Source organism: Buteo buteo, chromosome 17 (genome assembly GCF_964188355.1).
Source record: "Buteo buteo chromosome 17, bButBut1.hap1.1, whole genome shotgun sequence".
Taxonomy (NCBI): Eukaryota; Metazoa; Chordata; class Aves; order Accipitriformes; family Accipitridae; genus Buteo; species Buteo buteo.
Window position 1 is genome coordinate 24,328,252 of NC_134187.1, and position 27,138 is coordinate 24,355,389.

General features: G+C 34.5%; 1 protein-coding gene across 1 annotated transcript in view; it reads right to left on the reverse strand.

Moving 5' to 3' along the window:
- The window catches only part of CSMD1 (CUB and Sushi multiple domains 1), a 1,222,061-nt gene that overhangs the window by 364,518 nt on the left and 830,405 nt on the right, over window positions 1-27,138 (reverse strand). The gene's annotated exons all lie outside the window — the stretch shown is intronic.

Sequence of the window (27,138 nt, forward strand, 5' to 3'; positions counted from 1 at the left end):
TACAATAACAAGATGGCAGGTATGAACTATCAATTCTTAAAAAGGTGGAGGAGGCTGGTGCACAGAAATACAAAAGCAGGTATTTCCTTGCATAAATTATGAACACTAAACTACGATTTCACTCCATGTCTAATCATGAATTGCCCAGAAAATTAAAAATGTATCCCTCAGAGTTGCTTGAAAAGTATTTCTAATTTACTGAAACTGTAATTTTATAAGATAAAATAAAATATGAAAATGGATTTAGTTTTGTACACAAGAACACTTCTAAGACAAGCACTTTTTAGAGTTCTGTATTGGTGAGAAGTAGTTGCAGGTTATATGTATGTATATATATGTACATTGTACCTGTTTGTATTTTGATACCAAGGTTTCTCCAGACAACTTGTGCAGCGAGTCACAGTGATTTTTCTGTGAAATTACTCATTTTACCTTTATACTAAGTTTTGCAGATAACCCTAGGCAGACTTTCACACAACTTCAGACATTGTATGAAAATGCAATTAATTTCTCTTCTGTTTTGTGGCTAAAACCAGTATTTGGGTCAGATTTGGGCTTTCTGCATCAGCCATATTATGATGCTATTTTGGCAGCAACATGTGAAAAAGCAATGGTTTCCATCCACTTAAGTTTATTTCTATGTGATCATCAAGGCAGAATTCACCTCCTCCAAATTTTAGCCCTGTAAAAAGGCAGCATCCAAGATAAGCTTGTTGTTTAAACTTCCTTAGTGTTAAAAAAGAAAGCCAGCACATCTCATTTCTCCGTGTTGGAATGAGAAGAGTCTAGTCCTATAAACTTCAGAGAGGAACTTACACTACTAGAGCAGATGAGGCTTACATTGAACGATGTTACTTCAGTTTCTAACACCCCCAAAAGCCTGTTTTCAATAAAATGCCCATTGATTTAAGATCATGTATTGCCTCTTGCTATGAATTCATGTCTCGCTTCTCACACCTTGCTTTGCCATCTCTGCTATTTGTATGTTTATGTTTTTAAAAGTATGGTAAAATTGACTCCAGGACAAAGACCCCTTGTATGTTTAAAAGTGGGGTTAATATTTACAGGAGTGTCATTAAAAGGCAAAAGAGGAGGTTTAAAGAAAACCTCAATGGTCCTAGGATATCCATAGTTATGAAAAACATCAGTGACACAAATATCTGTATAATTATTTTGACAGAGGTTTGGTCAGAGGTTTTGTTTTGTGATCTAATACAGGTCCTTTACAGCATATTTTGTAGACCTGCCAGATGTTGAGATAAAGTGTACTGCATTATCTACATTATGTTTCAATAAACACAAGAATTTCAGGCAATATGCTGTAGATAAAATAATATGCATTTCCATCTGCTCCTGATGTACTTTCTAATATTCCCAGATTATAAGAATGGTTAACATGCAAAATTTCATTACTAAATCAAGACTAATAAAGCCAAAGAAAACCAAGAAAAATATGCAGAAGCATAAAAGCAGAGTTGTTTCTGGCAATAAAAATAACTATGTATATAAGACTTCTAATACAATTTTTATTTTATGTGGGGGACGAAACTTGATAGAATATTCCTTGAGAAAATATGGTAATGTATTATTTAAATATGCTCCATTTGGTTAGACTCACAAACTCTTTTACATTACAATTTAAAAACAAATGTGAATATTCACCTCTTTAATAATAAAGTAAGTTACAAAAAAGTAATTGGATATAAACCATAAATGAAAGATTTAAAGACCTGGTTAAGCATATAGGAAATGTCACAAGAAAACTTTCTTTATGGGAAATACATTGTGCGTGAAAAAAATATTAGACACTGTTAAATGAAATCTTGTTTTCTTCACTTCCAAGTTAATTGTTATTCTATGCTAACACATAAAATGTGTTGGAAAGACATTCAAATGATTGAGAGTTAAGAGGACTGACTTAAATTCCTTTAGTATGATTCATAAAACCTAAATTTTACCATGTAAACATTAAGCACACAGTCTAATCATGGTTCCTTCTACAGTGAGTGGACAGAAAATGGCACCCAGAACGCAAGTCACGTTACCTGTCTTAAGGTAGACCAAACTGCCATTTAGAGTTACCCTTTCCATTGACTCCCTGGGGAGTTTGGAGGACTATGGGACACTAATGCTTACATAGATATATTTAGATAAAATCAGTTCCTCTGTAGATAAAGCTCTGAATCATCAGAGGAATTTTTAAGATTTGTTAGATGGAGGGAGGGTTGTTTGTCAGTTTATTTTTGAGAACGAACGAACATAAGACAGTTTTGTACAGATATAGATATGAATACAGCTTGGGAAAAACTTTAAAGGATTGAACTAATATCAGCAACAACAATATACCCATATGTGGTTAAATAATATTGTTTTATATACTGGGGAAGAAAAAGCAGCTCTGAGATGCTTCTCCAGATTTAATGTTGTTTTGCAATTAAAAAAAATTCAATAATACTAATCTGATCATCATCATTAAATATGCTTACTTTGAACTGATTAAAATAAAGAAAATAATGAATTTTCATTAAGAAAAATTGGAAACACAAAAAATTACTTCCAAACCTATTATATTTGTTTCTGGATGATCAATTATACTTCTTACAGAAGAATGATCCTGTTTGCTTTCTGAAATGTATGAGTCAAAATTCCCTTATAAGCAACTCAGAATGGTTACTTATGGTTAGATAAATAGCCTGTGCAAACAAAAAAGCTTAAAAATATGAGACACCTAAGGAGGTACCTAGATGGAAGTTCTGCAAGTGAATTTTCTGTCATAATTACTTTTTCCTTAGAAGCATTTTCCTTTATCCTAGCCACACGCACACTTTATATTTCTGCTAGCATAACTGCTATAGCAAGTAATGGGGAAAGGCAGCACCAAAGTTGTACTAACAGAAATTTCTGTATGGACATTCTTCCTGGAAGAAGCAGTAGGGAACATAGCAATGTGACATTTCCTAAATGCCTAGGTGTACATGTTCTTTTCACTACTAATAAGACCTGTTTTATTCTCTTTTAAATATGTTAGAAATTTATGCATTATGGTAAATACAAAGTAAAAAATGAGAGCAGTAAATTTTGTATTAGGATACAAGCAGAAAAGAGAACTACCTGTAAGAAGTCTCTTATATTTACAAGCAGATCAAGCGAACAACTTCAGAAAATCACATGTGCTAGTGGAAATGTCTTATACAAAAAAAAAAAAAAAAAAGAAAAGAAAAGAAAAAAAAAAGAAAAAAAAAAAAACAACAAAAAACAGGGCCTCCTTGAAGGAGCTTCTCTTAAAGATGAGAAAATGAAATGAGACAGTTTGTTGCCTCAGTAAAACTACAGTAAAATATATGAAGAACAGGGAAATAGAATTGAGGATCCTTGAAGTTTTAAAATTATAAACAGAAAATGTGTTCATTACAAAGGCTTTGGATGAAAGGTGTTTACAACTGTTGCAGGTTACTCCATTTCATTGACATTTTAGCTTCAAATATAATAGTATTTTCCTGCTTTGCATCTTCTCCCTGCTGCTATGTAAACTTTAAAAGTAACATGATCATGCAAATGTCCCTGTCATTTCTTTTACAAACACCTCATGCTCAAAGGGATTTGGAAGTAAAAGAAGCCATTGCTACAGGCACAAACATGGAAATATTACTATAGTCTTTCAGATTATTAAATATTTTTAAACTTTTCAGTAGAAATGAGCCAGAGCTTTAAACAAACTTGTGAAGCATCTATTTCACTTAAAGAACAACATAATATAGAAACAATTTCAAAACATGAATCCAGCATTAGAGAATACATACACGGAGCCAGTATTCCTTAAAACTTTAAAATATGTGCTGTTTCCCTAGCCCACCTCTCCTACAGTGATATGCCTTCAAGTCTTAAGAGTCACTGTGACTATGCCCAAAATCCTGTGGAAGAGGAAACATAGCTCATTGACTAGAAATAGCAATAAAACTAGGTAACTCTTATGCACAAATTCTATGGATGATTAAATTTGAACTCCAGACATGTCTTTTTCAGCAACTCAAAAAACCACAAGAATGTCCATATCAAATTAGTGTGATCAGAGGATAATCACTATTTTTAGGTACAAGTTATAAATACAGGGGAATGCCTTATAGAAGTATGACCACAATACTGAGACCATGGCAACAGTAAGCATGAAGAAAATACAGGTACAGGGACATTTTCTGAAATATGAGGGAATTTTTTAAACACAACATTAAAGACATTTTCCGCAAAGATTCTTTAAGAAAGTAACAGCACTTCTCTCTCTCTTCTCAGGATCATACAAATACAGAACATTTTTAAATAATGGGAACAATGAGAATTTATTATAAATATAGCTCTTAGGCATCTCTTTTTGCAAGAATGTAAATTTGTAACTGGGTTTCAGTTCCCTTAAGTCACCAATGAAAACAATAAAGAAATTCTGAAATAAAAAACATCAGAGAAAATGTTTAATTAAACTACAACTTTATTAAACAACATATTATGAACTGTCTAACATTTTAGGTGTTCCCAGGAGAGATGTGGCAGACAAAGTTAACGGACCCTGTAGAGCTATGCTGCTTGCTAGCCACTAAATATTTGCTACATTTACTTCCTCATATGACAGTAACTAAAGTAGAAGCCTAACGACCTAACGTATCTACAGACATCAAAGTGCTGTCTTAATTAGAACCTGAATCCAATCCCCTATAACCATCATCTTTGTTAACGTGATCCACTAAATAGTGTGAAACTGGTGACTGCCTGTACTGGTTTTGGCTAATTTTCTTCATAGTAGCTGGTATGGGGCTCTGTTTTGGATTTGTGCTGAAACCAGCGTTGATTAACACAGGGATGTTTCTGTTATTGCTGAGCAGTGCTTGTACAGAGCCAAGGCCTTCTCTGTTTCTTACCCCACCCCACCAGCGAGGAGGCTGGGGGGGCACAGGGAGTTGGGGGGATAGACAGCTGGGACAGCTGACCCCGACTGACCCAAGGGATATCCCACACCATACTATGTCATGCTCAGCAATAAAAGCTGGGGGAATAAAGAGGAAGGGGGAAAGTTTGGAGTTATGGTTGTTGTCTTTGCCAGTAACCGTTAGGCGTGATGGAGCCTGCTTTCCTGCAGATGGCTGAACACCTGCCTGCCCATGGGAAGCAGTGAATGATTTCTTTATTTTGTTTTGCTTGTGCACGCAGCTTCTGCTTTACCTATTAAACTGCATTTATCTCAGCCCACAAGTTGTACCTGAAGGCATAAATGCCTGTGCCCAACATAAATCATAGGTATGTATAATGTCACTCATAGAAAATTTTGCATCCAGATAATGAAATTTTAGTTACCAAAAGCTTCCAAAGTTAGATATAAATTGTATTCCAATTGTAGATCATCTGCTGTTTTCCAGATAGTAAAGATGATTCAGCATTATTTTAAACCATTAAAGGTAAACAACATTGTGTCTACGCACATTTTTATCCTACCGAGAAATTTGCTTGACATTCAGTGAAGATATTTCATCTCAGATATAAAAAAAAGTAAAACTGTTATTAATTTAGAAAACATAAATTGTTTTTAAATATGGAATACCTAATGACGTATTTTCCTCTTAAACCAGTGAAATGATAGAGTAGCTGATACTCCTGAGATTGAATTTTATAAAGTGAAAGACAGCAAAGCATTTCTTTCTTTTTTCCATACTTATTATGAAACAAGTTATTTCTTTTGCCTCAAAGTCCTTAAAAGGTAAACCATTAATCACAGCGGTATTATTCATAATTTGGCATAGGTACAGCTGCAATTAATAAGATGCAAAATTAATAACTCATAACTCCCAGGTTGAAATAGGCTGTCTCCAAAAAAAACAAAATAAAGTTTAGGCCAAAAAGAAGGGCCTGTCCAGCAAAATTTTAATTCCTCCAGTTTTTGTTGAGTGACAGCAAATTTACTGAAAACACTTGGATTATTCTGTTTCTTATTTTGAAGAAGTGTTGAAGGCTTTTGGTACTACCTTTATCCAACAATTGCAGTTACTTAATAAGCAATTATGAAAACAAATTTGTTTATTTTCAATATTGGCGTTATGATTTATATTTCTCATTCTCAGGAACTTAATTTTGTTTTAGACCACACTAATGACTTGAAAATAAACCTAATAACCACACCTGGTAGAAATTGAATAAAGTTTAAAAGCAAATAACAGTAATAATAAATCAAATAATAGCAATAATGTAAAATAAAATGTGCTGATATTGTTTTAAAAAGAAAGAAAAAAATAACAGTATAATCACAATAATAATAATAATAAAAAATCATAATTTTCAAATCCAACACTTTGTTTTATATCAAGTATCACAAGCTGCCTGCCCCATGCCCCAAACATTTCTCAGGTAACTAAACACAGATTGTCTTTTTCCCCATCATTTTTCATTCTTTGGATTGCCTATGATAACATAGCTTTTCTGTATCCTCTACATTGAATATACTTGCCACATCCAACATAGTCATTCCTCAGCAAGTTAATTAAGGCAGAATAATTTGAGAACTTTAAAAAAAAATAATAGCACTAATCTTAAGAAAATCAGTTCATTTTTGTTTTGCAGTGAAGGTTAAGAAGTGGTTTGACACTGATCTTAGAATAGTCCTATAAGGAAGAACTTTCTGATAATGTATATATATAGTGAGAACGGACAAAGAGTGGCTGGAAGCTACAATTAGAAAAAAAATACAGAATTAACTGCAAAAATTAGAATTATAAAATTCTTGTTACTATGAAGTGCCATTTTTACTGGTAGCTGTTGATTATATAAAATAGTTCTATAACAAATTGTGTACTTAAGTAATTTAAATACATCCACAGTAAGCCAATGAGCACATTATTCAACACAGTTTCTTGTGTAGAGGGAGACACACACACAAAAAAAACCCTATAACGATGATTTCAGAGTGAACAGAGCTACCACAGTCTGTTAGTCAGTCAGATAAGAAGCTTGTTGCCAAGTTAGATTTTAATCTTCAGCAAGTGTCTAGATATCATGTCAAGTTTCAGTTTACCATCTTAACTGTTAAGACATTTTCCTTCCTCTCTTTTTGGTTTGTTTTATATATATGCAAATATGTTGCCATTTCTAAATACACACAATAGTATAAAGCATTAAAAGTTATTTTTTAAGTCAAATACCAAAACCCAAGGAATGTTTCACTAATTTACATGAGCCATACTTTAAATGAATTATCAATCAGCTTGATTTAAGTCTGAAAGAAAAAATCAAAACAATAAAAAGCAGAATTGCAAGAAGAGACAATCATTCATATGTTCACACTAAAAGATTTTAATTCATAACAACTTTTAGACAATTTTAAAGACAATTCTCTGGTATAGTAGCACGGTCTTCAATTTCTCATTTTCTGCCAAAGGAAAATGCCAAGTATACAGCTTTCATTTTTGCTCCTGTTGCTGCTCCAACTGTCAGAATATCAGTAGGAAACAAATGTGGAAGTATAAGCTTTAAAGAAACACTATGCACTATTTTTTTTTTTTTTTTTAACAGAACAATGAAAGAGAAGGCAAAAAAGCATGCATTCATTACTACCCTTTCTTGCCATTCATGAAAAATATTCCCAACTGTGCTTATATCTTTGGAGATCTTTTTCAAAACATTTTAAGACTTTTTCTAAAATGGTGAGCAGCACCCGCTTGTGGAAAAGACACAGCAATGATAAAAATTAAAGAAATACTTTTAGATTTGCTGTTCAAAACAAAGTCTGAAAATACTGTTCTTTAAATTTGAGAATGAAAAGCTCTCAGTTAGCATTTGTTAAAAACAAGTTATATACAAACTACTAAGAATACATGAATCACCAGATAAGAGCTCCAATTTAAATAAGCACTGACAATTTTACTTGTTAAATGAGCACATGAATTTTTTTCGCCTCAGAAATTTAAGCAGGAAAAACATACTTAGTTTACCCTGTTTGACTGTTGTGTTACTTCCTACAGTCTTTAAAGAATAGGTAAATTTTATTAATTAATCCAAAGTGCATATCTGACTTGATAGGGCGCAAGAAGTAAAGAAGTGGTTGTGTATGAAAGGTGCACATCCATTTATACTGACACAGATCTTTCTCTAGACAGAGCCCTAGGCAGGAATCTGGAGAGTTAGATCTCAGTTCTGCTATTATCATGTAGTACTTCAGGGAATTCATTTCAGGTCCTTGAAAATTACTTATTTAACAGCATAATTCCTCAAGAGTTCCCTAGCATTTTAATTTTTCTTACTTCAACTTCATGTAAAACATGAACAAAATATGACAAACATTCAAACTTCAGAAAAGGTAGATATTAAAAAAAATCTAATGAATTCCATATGTCCCAATTCAAACATCTTTGTACAAGATACATTGAGGGAATTCATATGACTTTGTAATGATGTGTTGGCCAGTGGAATATCCGGGAGATAACAGTAACAAAATAACAAAGTACTGTTTGTGTTCATGACCTTAAACAAAAATTCATGATGGGAAATCTATATCCTTATAACCAAACTAAGTATTTCTAACTCAAATGTTATTTTTGGCTGAACATGTTGGGTAAAGCCTATAGTTCATGCATTCTATAGCTATGAAACTAATTTTAAAGATAGTTTCCTTCAGTACCAATAGTCTGCCAACAGCAGCAGAAAGGTCCATAAGCACCTGTTTTCTCTGAGGTGTACTTCAGTTTGTTGGTTTCTTGTTATTATGGAAAAAAAAGTTCCAAGGGCACAAACTATTTCAATTAGAAGAGTGATGGATCTTGGCATCACACTGTATTGAGCAACCAGGCAATTGAAGTGAATACTGGAAAGCCTCTGGAGGTACAGAGAGATGCCTAAATATTTATAGAAGTAAATGCCTTAGAAAAATAAAACATATCAGTGGAATTAATTTGCTAGAAATGTATACAATCTTAGAGTTCAAGTACTGTTTAATGCTATTGAGAATAGAAAATGGCAAGGTCTGAGCCATAGTAACGCAAGTTAGAAACTCTGATAAAGCAGGTATGTTACTGTGTAATGGAAAATCATATTTATGGAATGAACTTTTAGAGGAAGAGCAAGCAGTAAGTCAGGATATAGTGTATCCTTCTTAGGGCTAAATTCAGATGCCCACACTCAGATATATTCTGTCATATAAGATGCCTCTACATCCTGCCTGACTTTTAACTGCCTCTCCAGAAGAATATGGATTTTCCCGTGTTGTACCTCCTAGCCTTGCATGGACATCTTGAACACCTGAGCATCTCATATAGTAATAGACACCTGAGGATGGCCAAATGAATTGTATCCCTTGTGTCCTGAAGCATTTGATGTCATAAGAAGGAGCCCGCTCATATAGAAAAGCTCTTATTTAAAATGATAAAGCACATAAACTGCTTATATATATTTATACAAGATTTTTTACGTACTTGATGAAAATGAATGAACTATGGCTGAATGTATATTCCTGTAATAAAAGTGTAGTAATATTACATGGACATTGCATTATCGTAACACTGAGGTTTTATATAACTCTGGATAGTTTTTAGATAATGTTATATAGTACAAAGAAATTTAAATATATTGAGGTTAACTTAATTCATAATAAAAACATGCAAATAAGTTTGCCTGGTATTTAAACTATGAATAAGAAAAAAAATATGAATATGAAATTTTGGCATTCATAATTTCCAGATTAGCTTAAACTAACTTTCAAAGTTGCATTTTTCCCCAAGTTTTTCTTCCTACTGCATTTTTAAAATATACAACTACATGGCTTGTTGGTCCAAGTGTACTTTTGAAATAAGAAACAAATTGCTTTCTAAATAATTTGCTGTATTACACTAGTAAACTAAAATTCAATGCTGAAATTCTAGCCCTGTTGAAATAAACAGAATAGATAAGGATTTTCATGTTGAAATACCATCCTATCACTTCGTCTAATACCTCAGTCCATTAAAAGGAAATTGTTTAAATTATTACCTCACAAATAGGCTAGCTTTCAGAAGTTCATCATACCTGTTTGTGTTTTATCTCACATTTTTTCCAATAAATACTGCGATAATATTCTAAATGTGACAAAACTTAAGTAATCTTGTATTAAACTAGAATGTGTATTTTTGAGCCAGAAAATAAATGAAAATTTAAACCAAAAAAAGGAACTATCTTGTTATTTTGGAGAGATTTGAATTACCTACTGTCTAAGGAGTAGTAAGAACATTAGCATGTGACACCAAACTTTGTAAATTACTGGCCACAAATAAGAAGGAAAGGAGACATGAACTGCAGACTATGGGAAAGACCCACATTCAAGCAGTTTATGAAAGACTGTATCCCAAGAGGGGGACCCAGCACTGGAACAGGGGAGAAGTCTGAGGAAGGAGTGGCAGAGAGGAGCTGTTATTGAACTGGCTGCAGCCTGTACTCCCCGCACTCTGCACCGCTTGGTGGGATTGGATGTAGAAGAGTCAGGCCTGAGAAAAAGTTTTTATTGTTGTTTCTAACCATCCTACTCTATTTTTAGCTGGCAATAAATTAATCTTCCCCAAGTTGAGTCTATTTTGCCCGTGAGGGTAATTGGTGAACAACCTCCCTGTCCTTATCTCGACCCATGAGCTTTTTAATCTTATTTTCTCCCCTTGTCCCTATGATGAGGGGGAGTGAGAGAGTAGCTTGGTGGGCACCGAGAAGCCAGCCAAGGTCAACCCACCACAACTATATAGGAGAATCGTCTTAACATTATAAACTGAAACATTAAAATTGCTTTTAGTAAAATTACTTATTAAGGTATTTGCATTTAACAATATTAAGTATTAATATTCTATTAGCAATCATGGTGAGAAAACAAAATAATTTCTCCCAAAAGCCATAAGAATAATGGTAGTGATGACAGCATATACATTTTGAGCCTTATTCAGCAATGCTTCTCATAGTTTAAATTTCCAAAAATAAAAAGCACAACACAAAACCTAATTACATATTTAATCTTTTTGGTAATAAAAGTCTACGTACCTCAGCTTTAAAATCTAATCTCCTGCACCTGAATGTACTTTCTCTAATCCTATACTTATGTTGAAAATGTCCCTCATATCCCAGTGATAATTAATATACTTATTTTCATCCTGTGCCATTCTGTGTCATGAAATTTATCTGTATTAAAAGCAAGTGGTAAATATGATTGGCTTTAAGGATTACAGGCTTGTTTCTTATATCACCTACCTTGATTTTACATCTTTGCATCTGTAAGCATTTGAGTAGAGCTGTTCTTGACCTACATTCGTCAAAAATGATACCAGAATCAGTGAAGATAATCTCTGCTTATTAGTCTCAAAACCATACGGCAATCTGCTCAAATATGCAGGTAATAGTGCCCTGTAAGAACACATTGGGGCACAAGCCATTATTTGGATCTAATTCAAATTATATATGGGTAAACAGAACAGTTTCTGTCAGTTTGCTTAGGCATCATCTATAATGAATATACAATGAGGAGATTCTGCAAAAACTCCATTAAAATATAAAGAGAATAGTGGAAAAGGGTAGCTGCAGTTTTCCTTCTGCAGTACTATATGACTTACTTTTAAATCATAGTGTATAATGTATAAATAACTTACTCCAGAGAAATAATTTTTATTTTACTTATTAGCAAAATGTGCTGTCAATAGAAGAAAAAAAAGAAAAAAAAAAAGGAAGAATGGCTTTACAGATAAATTTCAAATACTTTTAGACCAGTTTTAAATAAGCTAGCTTGCTTCCAAAGATGTGTGCTCAATGACTTTCTTGTTGAAATTCTTATTTGTTTAGATGCATGAAGATACCAGCTAGAAACTTAAATACAGTGTAAAACATTCTTCAGACAATCTGGGCCAGTGACTAAGTAAAGTAAATTGTAAGATACAAGAACAGTGCAAATTTGACTTACATGTCAATGAAACCTGCAAAAAACCTTAGGTGGAGTTACAGGTTTACTTTTGCTTTTTTTATCTATCTAATTAACAAAAGAATGTTCTTGTCTTCCTGCAATTTCTTTTTTTTTGTTTTGTTTTGTTTATATATTACTACACATAAGCCTTAAAAGCAAAGTATAATCACTGAACATTTTAGAAATATAGACAATCACATTAGTTCTGATTTTGAAATTGTAAGGAAGATCACAATAATACATTATTATATTTTTTTATCATGATTTCCATGTGTTTATACAAATAAGTGTAAAGATGCAATATATCATAAAAAACTGTAGAATATCCCGCAAAGTACAAGCACAGTATGCATTTATTATATTTAGCACAAATTCTGACATTTGCATTATATTATTTTATCTCATAGTGCTGCAGAATGAGACTTTGTAATGCAGTCTGGAGTGGGGGGCATTGATTTTGATAAATCATGTTCAGGTTTAGTCTTCACTAAAATTGATGTATCTTGAACAAAAATAACAGCATTGTATCAAAGAGCTTGAGAAAACATGATAAAACTGTGTCCCAGCACTTCATAACAAAAGCAGAGCACAAAATATCCCTGAAGGCTAGCACTATTTTTTAATACTTGACCAAGAAAAGGTATTAAGTCTTGACAGCATGAAATGAAAATGAAAAAATAATTTGATCAAGATAAATGAAAACAAATACATTTTAAAGTGTAATAAATGTTGTCCATTGACATCTTCTATGTTTAATAACGTATTGGTGGCCTTTTTTACATGAAGACAAGAACTTTCAGCAATACTTGTAATATGGCTTTTGTTATCAGGGACAGGATAAGATAGGATAGGGTAGGGTAGGGTAGGGTAGGGTAGAACAGAATAGAGTAGGATACAGTAGGTTAGAGTAGGGTAGAATAGAACAGAACAGATGGAAGGAACCTACAATGATCATCCAGTCCAACTGCCTGACCACTTCAGGGCTGACCAAAAGTTGAAGCTTATTATTAAAGGCATTGTTCAAGTGCCTCTTAAACACTGACAGGCTTGGGACATTGACCACCTCTCTAGGAAGCCTGTTCCAGTGTTTGACCACCCTCTCGGTAAAGAAATGTTTCCAAATACCTAGTCTGATCCTCCCACAACACAGCTTTGAACCATTTCCACATGTCCTGTCACTGGATCCCAGGGAGAAGAGATCAGCACCCCCTTCTCCACTTCCCCTCCTCAGGGAAGGAAAGTCTTCATGATAAAAGGAATAACAAAAGATCTATGATGTGAACTGTCCAATGCTGTCATGCACAGGAATTAATAGAAGTGCAGTATCTTAGAGCTGTACTTATCTAAGAGAAAATACCCCATGCACAATATCCTATATACTTTTGAAGTAAAATACGAAAGGGGAAAGGGTCTGTAATAATTAGTGTCAGGAAGACAATATTTATTTAACATTTTATCAGGTTACACAGGTTGTTTTGTAGTGTAACAACCTTAGTGATTATGATTTTGAAAATTACAACTGTAAATTTAATTTGCATTTTATATAACTATGTTTTCTTTTCTCATTAAATATGCATCTTCAGTACAAATTAAACAATATGATTGCTTCAACAGGTGAAGCAAAGTGTTGCCTCCCCCATATAAATGTTCTTTCTACAAAAATAGTTGAAATGTTCCATGAACTAAGTGGAAAAGAGCAAACCAAAAGATGTTTAGGTTCTCTAATGTTTCACTCACATGCTATTGATTACAAATAATTTTTCACTTATCTATTTCCCTGTCACAAAATGTTTTTCCTTGATAGTACAAAGAATTTTCTTAGTATTTCAGTTTCCTGAAGTCACAAAACTTTACAAAACCAAATTAAGAGCAAAATTATGAAGTCAGATGTACCAGAACATACAATCCAAACAAATAAAGAAATCAATCAAAGCCATCTGGAAAACTCTAAGCCATGCAACCATATAGCACCCAAGTTTTGTGCTACTGTGTGTGACACTATATAAAATTTCAGTGATCAAATTTTTATCTGCTGTTCCCCAGTTGCTGGAAAAATACAGACAATTTAAACAATCATGTTGACCTGTGACAAAACTGGAAGGAAAATCTATCTGCTTGAGCTTGATTCTGTGGGATCTGCATATTTTTCTTTGGTAATCTAGTGAGATGATGAAAGGAAATTTGATTACAGCATTGGGCTTCCCACCTTCTTCTAATTATGCAACATCTCACAGTTCTTTTCTAGCTGAAATCTGACATGAAGAGCAACAAGAACAATGACTCAGTTTCCTGCTCTGCTCAGAATGAACCATAATCACATCTTTTGATGAAAAGTACAGGTCATCTACATCCTCGAAGAGAGTGATGCTCAGGATGAGTTGAAACAGAAACACGGTTAAATGCATGACAGTCACTGAAAGTGTAGATGGCTAGAGGCCTGTTAAAATGTGTAACTGTAGATGAAAAAGTGTAACGCAGGCATGAATCAAACCCACTGTGGACATGTAATTGTATTTCAGGTGTGAATGTTCAAGCCTTGAAAAACACAGCCCTGCTCATTCCCACAGGGATGTAACTATGTTCCCTTGGGTGGACTGCCTCAGTGCTCACTTGAAATATGTACACTGAAAGAGTGTATTATTAAATGCAGCGGATTGCCAGATGCACATAGCAGAAAGCAGTTTTGGCCTTCAGAATACAATGAAGTAGTATCACCAAACACAATAGCTTTACCTACCCATACATATGTAAAAACATATAGTCCATATACACAAACATATAGTCAAAAAATGCATACAGACAGACAAATATGTATTAAACTTCACTTGGTTTTGGGGGTTGTTTGTTTTTTACAGTGCAGTGATCATTCCAAAATATTTTACTGCTCAACATGGACTCCTGGAAGAGTAATTTCTGAGAAATAAATATTTGCTGTCATCCCTTAGCTGAGAAGTACAAAACCTTACAACCATTTAATATGTGCTGTGAGAGAAGCAAATATTATTAAACCAGTAATTTATTTATACTGTGGATGTTTTCTTAAACATTTAAGAAGTTTAAATACACCTATATATTAATACGTTTCAATACACGCAACCAACACTAGAATGCCAAGTCAGTCACCTAGAGTAACTCTCCATTATAGCTGACTTCACTGTTCCACCTCAGGTCCCCTACTACCTTGTAACCACATAGCTCTGTAATGCAGTACTGCCACTCCTAATAACAGGCCACAACCTTTGTACTGAATTTGCAAGGCTTCAGGATTGGTGTTTGCCAGGTTTGCCCTATCTGAACTTTTCCTGGTTGGGCTGCAGTTTGGTTTTACTTCATTTCTATGACAGCAATTTCTCTTATTGACCAGGTTTCTATGGCTAGTTTACTTTTGTTTATCTTTCCATAGTACAACCATAGTTTTATACAGATAGCTGTAACAAGTAGTTGCTCTATTATAATGAGATATTTATGACTTTTACAAAATTATGTAGAAAAAGAGAATGTGGATTTGGCATAACTGCAGAGGCCTTGAGAAATTGAGAGACAGGATGAGGTCTATTGGAGTAGACAGAATGGGATGATAAGAGATGAGATACAGGCTTGGCACTGTGGACCCCATAGCTATAAACCACTCACCATAGGTCAAGAAATGTAGACCTGGAGCTGGACAAAATTGGCTTTTCACTCTCTAACAAAGAGAGTGAAAAACAGTATCTAATATACATAAAGCATACTGTATATACTAAATTTGGATGCAATGCAATCTGTAGCTGCAGATCAATAAAGATAGATAACAGTGTAAAAGTATATTAGCAGACATGTAAAAATCACCCAAAGTGGGTCTCAGGGGAGCAAGAAGAAAGCATCATCATCATCATCATCATCATCATATTTATGCCAATGAAAAACTGCAGAGGCTGATGACTTACGGTGTTAACCTCTTCAGCGGTCAAAACCTACAGATTTTAAGACCCAGAGGAGCAATGGAATGGTGAGCATAACCCCAAGAGACAGAACTATGTTACAATTTTAATAGTGTTATAGCTACTGTTATTATTATTGCTATTGAGACTTCTGTATAAAAGTACTCTAACTGCATTATTATTCTTTCTTTTTCTATAATAATTAGATGTAGTCTAATAATGTTTCTTGAATTAAACTGTTAATATTTCCATTATACTAACAGTTAATTCTTGGCTTATATATACTGTGTGCTTCCTATTTGCCCATGAACAAGGCTTTGATTTCTTTTTGCTGAGTTACCATTTTTCAGTCAGGAGTCCTAAAAAACCCAGTAGATTCAGCCTTAGCAGATTCAATTATACTGGATTTCACTGATATATATTGCTCAATCTTTACTTTCATTTCCATGATATCATGATTGATGGTGATGACTACTTGCATTTCTATAGCAGAAGGAGCTTACAATCTTCTACAAGTATCAATATTTGTAACATATTGGTACCATTTTTATAGTAAAAACCCCTGTTGTCTATCAAAACAGAGTTACAGAGTTCATTCTTTGATCTGATGTGGGAAGCTGTAAACTGGCCTTGGGTCTCCAAAGCCTATGTTTCATTTAGTCACAAACCTGTTTTTCCTCTTTCCTGTGTTTCAACAAAGATATAGTTAGGTGTACCTTTTAAAAAGCTTAGTTCAAATCAGATATAAATATGTTCTTGCTCTTTACAAATATATAGCTTAAGTGTACATGAGACAGTAGGATTGCACAAAAAATTCATATCAGAACATGATCTATTGTATTTTGAGAATAAGAGGAGTTTTAACCAGAAACATCATGGCTAGCTATATCATACCTGAAAACATTTGGAAACAGAAGCTACCTTTCAGTATCTCATTTTTCCATTTATAAACATACTATCTGAAAATACTAATTTCTCCACTATCAGTATGCACTACTCAGATTTCTTTTTTATTTGCATTTCTACACACATACATATAAATTTATTCCATATTCATGATCTTTGATCTAACTGTATGATTTATGAATTAGATTTCAAAATGCAGAAGAAGTTGAAAGAAATATATGGAATAAAAGTAAAGATTTAGATTTTAGTTTAACTTATAAAGTAATGCTTTATAATAAAAAGTGCCATACCTACCCATATTATAAACCTACACCATTTACAGCTCAGCAAGCAAATTTTGCATTCATGATGAGCTGATAATAAAATTCCTGATCAAATATTACCTAGTGTCATCTATCAGGATAGCCAACTTATCCTAATAGACTTCTGCTCCTGTTTTTCTGGATGTTGCAAGTATAAATCAACAAAAATTCTACTATATTCAAAACAAAATCTGAAGTCATATTTTACTTAGTCACTTTGGACTTCATTTCTATATATTTCCTTTGCACTCATTGAAAGTTTTATCACTGCCGTCCTTTGGAGCCTAAGTCAGGATACTCTTATTTTATTCCTTTTAATAATGAGTCTACTCATTTCTTATTTCTAAAGACTTTAGGCATTTAAAAACATACTTGCATCATGTGACAAACAACTATTTTTTAAAAAAATCAACATTTTAAAAAGGCCTTTTGGCTAATCCGTTTGTTTTATTGGATCTTCAGTTTTCTTTCTTTTTCTCTTTCCCTGCACCTCCCACCTGTGCAATGTTCATGAAACCAAATTATTGGCATTACCAACTGTAAACACTTGTTATTGAATATTGCTACATGTGAAATACAGTTTGGTTATGAAGATATTAGCTAAAAAGTTTAAATTATCAAAACATCATTACTTTCTCTTGTGTTTTAAGTCTAGCAGGAGATAGTGTGGCCTTTTTGGTTTCAGTCACTATAGATGTCAGACATGAAGTGCAGAGCTAGCCGTCTAATAACTGATTACTTAACTACTTACTATTCAGCAAAAAATAAGTAAGTTTATGACTGTTAATGGGATTTGTTATTCTAACCCATGCAATTATTTTTAAAACTCCATCAGATTTCATGTCTTTTTTTATTTACTTAGCTGTTCAAACCCTTACCATTCTCTACACAGCTCCCCAAAATTCATTTTCTCATGACAGCTTTCTTGAGAAAAGCTCTATTTTTAAAATGCAAAGTTGATGTTAAATACTTTGAATTTAGTGTCACACTGCATAAGAGGAGACTATGTTCTTTAATTACGCACATGATTCATTTAAAGTTTTAGCTTTACAATTTTCAGCCTACAGAACTGAAGTGCTTCTAACAATAGGCAGACTTGACTAAAAAGTTAGGCCAAGATCAGAAAATATGTGTGGACTTGACAGAGTACCATGAAGAACAAAAGATTATGAAAGGCGTTACATTTATGCATCCTTAATATTGCCTAATAATCAGAGAAATGAGCTGGTTGCCTTTCCTAAATTCATGCTGCAAAGAAGTCTACATCGCCACAGTCACATCGTAATTCGAGCAGACACTCACACAGGGCATAAAATGGAGTACTCTTCCCCGCGTGTGATACTTCTGGTGTGATAAAGTTTATGGCTAGATTTATTTAAGAAATACCTTGTTGAGAATGAAGCCATATACCTAGCCATCTGTAAGAAAAAGATCTTTTTTCAAAGGCAATACTATTTCCCTTCCCCCTCAACTGCAGAAACCTGCAATAAGGGTGCTAATGGAAAAGAAAAACTTAGCAGAAAAATCAATACAGATATGGATTACTTGTCTCAAGTATCTCTAGTCATTAGCTGCTAACATCTTTTTTTTGTTTTGGGGTGATTGTTTTTTGGCTTTGTTTTATTATAATCCATATGCATGTTAATGCTACAGGCAACTCCAAGAAATCTTTTTTGTATTACCTAGTTAGCTGGTGATGAGTCTTGCATACCTTCATGCAATCAATAGCTATAGGATCATACTACTAAGCATCAGCTTTACAGGTTTCTATATTCCTGCTGTTTGATGAATGTATGGATGTCACAATGGCTGCCAGCCAGAATGACAGACATCTAGAACACAGACATATCTCAAGGTCACGGTAACTCTGGTGGAGTGCAGGCTATCTACAGCAGAAGGATACAAAGCAAGGAACTCCTAGCAAGTTTTGGTTGCTATTGCTTTGACTGTCAGTTTTCATGTGAGAACGACTCCTCCTCTATGATCTTTTAATATTGGACCTGAATAAATAGGATGAGTTATTGAAACATCCAGTTCTGTGAAAATAAAAGAATGTTCTTGAAGAGTGTGGAGAACTGAAAGTCTCAATAGGTATGTTGAAACTTAGACACAGTCTCAAGGAGATAACTCAGGAGAGTTTAAAAATATAGCATAGGAAGGATCTGACCACTCTCGTAGAGATAGATAGAACAAAAAACTCCACCAAAACCCAGCTAAGATTCTGGAATCCTCCACACACTTTAGAAAGGGCTGTAAGATCTAGTCCTTACAGATCAAGGTTTCTCTTTTCCGATACCCAGCTATCCACACACACTCCCTGAATGAATGGACTCTAGAATTGAGAAGAAAGTGAAAAGGCATCTTGTGAAGTTTCATTATGATAATGACAAGGGCTCTGCAATAAAGGAACTGTAACTTGCCTGCTGAGAAGTTTTTGAAAGGATTGAGTGAAGATGTTTCTAAAGTCTCTGAAGGCTTACAGAGCATCATCAGTGTTTAAGTGAGGCCTGAACAGGCAGGCTGAGCTTTACTATTGTGATTACATGAGACATAAATCGGAGAATTAAAACTAGTAGGCTGGAATCTGTTCAAGGAAGAAAAGCCGTCATTGCTAAAGAATCAGAAGTTGCTCCATTATGGCTTATGATCGAGTGACATCTGACTTATGAATGCCCAGCTCTGAGGTCTAGATGCTTAAATATAAATTGCATCTCATTGGGTGATGAAAAGGTTTTTCTTCATTGTAGATTTCAATACCAATCAATCAATGAGATAAGAAAAATTGACTTTGTCCTGCATGTGAGATGACTGTCAATCATAGTTAAAATTCTCATGAAGACACATAAAGCAAAAGGAAGGACCTTGAACTGACAGTGATCCTTAGCCAGATCCAAAAGGAGATGATAATAAAGGACTGGTTTTATCTCTGTATGACAGCACTCCTTTGACACTGGCAGTCATGCACCAGTTGCCCTCTCTGAACAGTTGAAACAACACTGCCTAATATCACTGCTTGAGCTTGAAACTATAAATAGAAGATTTCAATATATTTAAGTTTAATATGGCTTATCAACTACCCTTTCCCTTCAGTACCTGAGAACAGTCACCATAGAAATTGCTGCCTTTGTGATGCACAGGAAGTTCCCAGGGGTGAATAAGAGCCTGTCTTAATCTAACTGGACTCTTAAAAAGAACTCTGAAAAAAACATGGATCACACAGTGTGATGCAGCAGCAAATGAATTGCATCATGAACTGACTAGCCACTAGTTCCAGTGCAAAGACATCTTATATTATTTCTTTTCAAGGTGTTAGGCCAGTCTGGTTTTGAATGGAAAGGACAGTCACAAGGTAAGGGAAAGAGGTGTCACTGCAACAGCCAGCTACACATTAAGGGCTCCTGCCCAGACAGGCCATTTGTTCACAAGAAAAAGAGCTGAGTTTGCTTGTTCTCTCTTTCCTTCTGTAGGCAACCCATGTTTTTTAGTCTGAAGTTTACAGCTGCAGCCAAGTAACTGTCAGATACTTGCCATATTGAACTCCAGGAGACAGAATAAACAGGAGAACAAGTTCAAAAGTCATCATCACATGACTAGAAATGGCTGTGACTATGGAACAAGTAGACAAAAAAAAGAAAAATAGCAAGTGACTAAGATTTAAGGAAGGCAAGATTCAAATACCTGACCTAAGAAGAGTGGTGTCTTGCATTTTTCTTTAAAACTGCTTTGGTACCCAAGGCCCAAAGGATTCCAATTTTTGTAAAGAGTTTCAAATATGATCTAGGAAAATACAGATTTGTAAATCCAATATTCAGTGCTGGCCAAGGTAGTAAAGAACAGAATTGCCGAATACTGATGGTATACCTGGGAAAAGTCACCATGGCTTTTGCAAAAAAAAAAAAAAAAAAAAAAAAAAAAAAAAAAAAAAAGTGCTTTGTTAAACTTTTGGAGTTACTGAAAGAGTACTTACATTGCTTCCCCAAAGATGACTCACTTGATATTGTCTGTGGACTTTCCAAGGGCTTTTCTCAAAGTCTGTCACCAACTTCATGCAGAAATTAGGTAGTCATGGTACAAAAGGTCTTTCACAGACAAAAAATTTGTTAAAAAACCCAGAAACTAGAAATATAAGTAAACTGTTAGTTCCAGTACTGACAGAAAGTCACCAGCACAGTTCTGGAATGAGCTGTGCTGTTGGACACATTCACAGGCAATCTGGAGCATGGTAATATTAGTAGAGGGAGAAAGTTTATTAACAATAGAGATCTCTTTCAAAATAGTAAAGACAAGGGTCTACTGTGAAAAAATGGAGAAAGATCTTATAACATGGAGTGACTGGCAGATGAAATTTGGTGTAGATAAATATTAAATTATGCACAAGGCAAAAATAATTCTAACTTCACACATAAAATTATGTGCTCTGAACTGATAAATAAGGGCAACACTTTGGCATCATGAAAGATAATGTCATAAAAATTTTATCTGAGCACTTAGTACAGTCAAAAAGTAAAATAAACATTAAGAATTAAGAGGAAAGCAAATGAAAATAAAATAGAGAACACCATTTTGCTACTGCATAAAATCTCATCCTGAATACTTCATGCAGTTTTTGTCCTCCAAGCTAAAAAAAAAAAAAAAAAGATTCAATAGGAGAGCTATAGAACTTGACTTTAGTAACACTTTGCTATTTGATAAGGCTTATTAACATATGACAGCCTGATAGGCAACCCTAGAAAACATTGTCTTACTTAAAATGTTATGGGTAGGGTCAGAGCAGGTTGGACAGTATGAGTAGGTTAGTGTTTTCAATTTCAGATTTGAAAGACGCATAGAGACTTCTACAATTCTTTTCATGGGCAATTTTTTTTAAACAAGCTGTATGTTGAAATAGCAAGTCTGATATTTAAGCTTCTGCACTGGGAAGGACTGTTAAGTACACTGGTAGACAGGTTTGGAAAGCAAAGTGATCTTGAAGAATTGGAGAGATTGCCTTAAAAAAACAAACCAAAACAAAACAAAAAAATCGAATGAAAAGCCAGAAAAGTGTCATTAAATAGGACACTACGTTTAGAAATGTGTAATGTACTGCTCACAGACTGACTGACAGCTAGCCAGGTAACAGCTCTTTAGAAGAGGATCTGGATGTCATAATAGAGCATGAGCTGAACACAAATCATCGGTCACCTCTCTGAAAAAGTCAGACATCATACAGAAGCATATATAGTAGTCTGCAACAGATGGGGAGACGTTTTGTCTCTTTAATCAACATTTATGAGACCTCAGCTGCAAAGCTGTGCCAATTTGTGACCTAAAACTTCAAGAAAGATAGAAACCAACTAGACACTATAGCCTGTTAAAAATATCAATATTTATAGTTGATATTATTTAGTTCTCAGGCGTATAAGTGAAGGAAAAGTATGAAACATGTAAGTATTCAGCTTGGGGTTTTAATAATAGCAAGATAGAATACATTGTTTAATCTGTGTAATATATCTAGCCATAAAGGGAAAACAACAAAATTAATAAAATAATGGTGAAAGGCCGGTTAGTATGGGGTGAGGTGGGTGTTTGAGGGAGTCAGCAAAGACTTGACTTTGTTCACCATCACAGGAATTTGTGTGGAAGTTCCATTCCACTGTTATCTTAAAGATGGCACATTGTTTTGGATGCAAGTTCAATGCGGCATGCTCCCTTTCTCCGATGGCAGTGAAGTGACCAACACAGATGGTGTGACTGAAAGTGTGAATTTTAGTCACACCAATTCTATTTCCCGTGGAGCAATGTAGAGCAAAGCACTAACTGCAGGTCTGCAAACAAGATTTTTCCTTTAATACTGTAACCTTTTCTGCTTTGCAGTACATAGAGTTTTAAAGACAAATTAAGTTTAATTGTAATGAGGCTGTGACACATGAAAGAAAAAAGAAAAAAAAAAAGCAAGGGTAAATCAGCCTTAAATTATTTTGAACTTGCATGACATCTAAGTAACAAATAATTTGTGCTTCAGATCCAATTGTACTCCTGCTGATAAATGATAATGTAATATCTCTGAGTTACAATACACTCAGAGGGCCTATACTTAAAACCTCTTCATAAAATTGATCAGCAATAACTCCATCTCCAGGCATAAAGTGTATTGAAAAAAACCCAACAAAACAAGAATAACTCCATGAAATTACAGAAGGCAGTAGAATCACAGTGTTATCTGACTGTGATTGATTTTATTTGTCCTGATTTCATTAATGGTTTTGTGACAGAAAAAAAATAAAAAGAAAAAAGTAATACTGAGACAATATTCAGGTTTCTTCTTAGAATCACAGAATAATTCAGGTTGGAAAGGACTTTGGTAGCTCAATAGTAAAGGTTGTGGTTCAAATCAGTCAACAAAGACTTCAGACCAGGTTGGACAGGGGTCTGTCCAGTCAGCTTGTGATGGAGCAATTAAACCTGGAAACCACTTCCAGGCACATGAAGGACAAGAAAGTCATCAGATGTAGTCAGCATGGACTCGCCATGTTTGACCAAATTGATGAACTACTGTGATGAAGTGACTGGCCTGGCAGATGAGGGAAGAGCAGAGGATATTGTCTACTTGGACTTCAGTAAGGCCTTTGACATGTGACGAATGAGACAGAGTATGACAAGGTAGCACAGCAGTAATGTCACCAAAGCAATGTTGTTGGACTAAAATGACACGTCTGTAAAATTTCTTTTGGAAGGACTTTTGTCCTCTTCAATACTTGAACAGCTTGGCTAGTAGATATGTGCTGAAAAATTATAGATTCCAGGAAATGTAGAAGTATCATGTAAAGCTGAAATCTGGCAGATAATGAGATTTGTAGGGTTTTTTTCATAGCCAAAGGTGATCAGGAAACTTAGCACAAAGCAGTTTCAGATTTATTTTTTACATTTCAACAGTTCTGCTCCGCAAAACATCTACAAATTCCCTTAATGGCTACATACTATATGCTGAATAGGAAAGGTGAAAAGCTAAGACACTACTATGAAAACTTTGGCAAAGGTAAGAGTTTTTGCATACAGCAATCCCTATCCTTTATTAAAAACAAAACAAAAAAACCCCACCAACCCACTCCCCAATAAAATAAAAAACAAAAATTAAAAAAAAATTGAACCAAACAAAAGCAATTATGTTCAAAGCTGGACAGTCTTAAAGCCAAACTAAAAGTATGCCAAGTTTAACTCTGAAATAATAAAATAGAACATGTATCTGATTTCTACCAAGCACCAAAGGGTCTTGGTAAATACATAGCCTTTGTGTCTTTTTAAAATCTGAACAAATAAAGATAAAGAAACTATAAACATGTATATCTCATCAGTAAGAGCAAATAACTGTTTACTCGCTGATTCTCAATAAAAAGACACTAGTAGAAAAATAAAGCGCAGAAATTTTACGTACACACGAGGTAAAGTCCCTGTAGTGCACATAAAAAATATGTTAGGGAAGACAGTCTGGATTACTCCTGCCTCAGGTAAAGGCAAACCCATTCGTGGGATTGCTTTTGTTCAAGCACCTGGGTGGACTTGGTGGGTGATGCAGAAGGATGGGGAAGTCCAATGTGTGCCTCAAGGGGATTTGATTTTAGGTGAGAATAGCCAGTGAATTGAATTGTATGATGTTAGTTGCTATATAACCCTGCCACTGTATGTCATCACTACTATAATTGTTATATGCTGTATCAATGGTATTATTACACTAAGAATCACTTAGATTAATGAAGAACGAACTTTGATAAAACCTAGTGAAGCACAGTAGTGATAGAACCACAACTGACTTCAGCATGCAACAACCCAACACCACACACCATCTTCCTACTGTGCCTAAAGTCACCCACCCGCTGCACCGTGTCAAAGCCTAATCCTGCTCTGCTGACTGAGTGACTCCACACCATCCCTCCTGCCAGAAAGACTGGTGTGACAGATGGAGCCCAAAGTCATGGACTAAATGAACTCAACAGACATTTTATACGGATAGCCCATAGACTAAGGGAATGATATCTGTGCATGTATATCTATGTCTATACCTATATCATTTATATCTATAATCAAAAGACAGGAAAGGTGACAGTGATTAACTGGGATGTGTTGGAAAATGCGGGTCCTGGGCATGATGTAAATGGTTTAGAATAAGGGGTGGATACTGTCCTGGTTTCAGCTGGGATGGAGTTATTTTTCTTTCTAATAGCTGGTATAATGTTGTGTTTTGGATTTACTATGAGAAGAATGCTGATAATGCACTGATGGTTTTAGTTGTTGCTAAGTTGTGTTTAGTCTAAGTCAAGGATTTTTCAGCTTCTGATACCCAGCCAGCAAGAAGGCTGGAGGGGCACAAGAAGTTGGGAGGGGACACAGCCAGAACACCTGACCCAAACTGGCCAAAGGAATATTCCATGCCATGTGACATCATGTCCAGTATATAAACTGGGGGGAGTTGGCAGGGAGGGGTGGAACGCTGCTTAGGGACTGGCTGAGCATCAGTCTGCAGGTGGTGAGCAATTGCATTGTGCATCACTTGTCTTTCTTGGGTTACATTTCACTCTGTTGTTATCTTCCTTTTGATTACAATCACTGTTGTTGTTGTTATTATATTTATTTTTTTTTCTATTTCAATTATTAAACTGTTCTTATCTCAACACACAAGTTTTACTTGGTTTTGATTCTCCTCCCTATCCCACTGAGGCAGGGGGGAGGGAAGCAGTGGGTGTTTCTATTATTACTGCACTGCTTTAACTGAGACTTAGCTTGTATCTAAAGGAAGGACTTAATACCTGCCAATAACATGCCCAAGCTGATCTTATTGTGTAGCTCTCTGTTGCCTGTTAAGAAACATAAGCTATCAGTGAGATTGAGTGAAATGAAAACAATATGCTTGATGCCAACTCAGTTCAACATTTGCTTTTGTATCACAGGAAAAGATATTTTTACATGTAATAATGTTTTCAAGAAATGTTTCAAAATGTAGATAAGACATAATAAAGGAGAGTTATTCTGCTTATATTCCTGCCCATTAATCACTTCTAAAAAGAAAAACACAAGGTTCTTTATGAATTACAAATCTAGATAACAATACTAAAAAATAAATACATTTGAGACTACCCTAATGTTATTAATTCTAAATGTGGATCTCTAATGTCATTTCAAACTATTTTATTCTCTCTTTATCACTATCAGTGTCTATTTGGTAGGCATTTTTATTAGCTAAATAAAAAAATGCTTGAATTACATCAATGGATATACTGAGCTTCCATAAAAAGGTTCTAGCTCGGTTTAGAGAGTTAGATTTATTCTAATGATTTCAATAAAAGCTTTACTATCATATTAATCCTTTGGGGATTTTGCATATTACTTTGTATGAAAAATATATTTGACTCTGGTGACCATCTGGCAGCTGCACAAAAGACTAATTTTGTCATTTTGATACTAATGTTCCGGGGGTTTTATTTAAATTAAACTTTTTTTCTAAGGAAGATACATCACAGCAATATATATCCCAGAGAAAAAAAAAGTGTGAAATGATAGCATAAAACATTTCTTATTTTTCCAATATATTTCGTATGATCTAGAAGATCATAGTGCAAGCATATGTCAATTTTGTTTCTCTTACTACAAATTGTGCATTGTTATAAAACACTATTCAGAAGTGCTACTGTCAAAACAATTGTTGTAGAATTTTCTTTGTCTTCTGTGTTTCTGTACAGAATAGCACTTCTCCCTTTTTATTAAAAACATTTTTCATTCTGTGATTGCAAAGATAATCTAAAAATGTGAACCAAGGGCAAATATGAATATGTAGAAAGTCTCAGAAAATGGCTTGTGGTGATTAATTCTGCCCATTATGTCTCATCAGGGACCTTTGGACCATGATATTAGCATTTTCCCACAGCACCAAAAATGTACTTTTGTTAGACAAATCAATGTTCTGAATGTCAATAATAATCTTTTTTGTGTCTCCATGTTTCATTGTATCCGATTCAGACCATACCACTCTATAACTGTCAACAGAAGGTAAATTCAATGAATTACAAGGCATATATAGACTGGTCAGTTTTCTGCCTCAGGTGGAGGC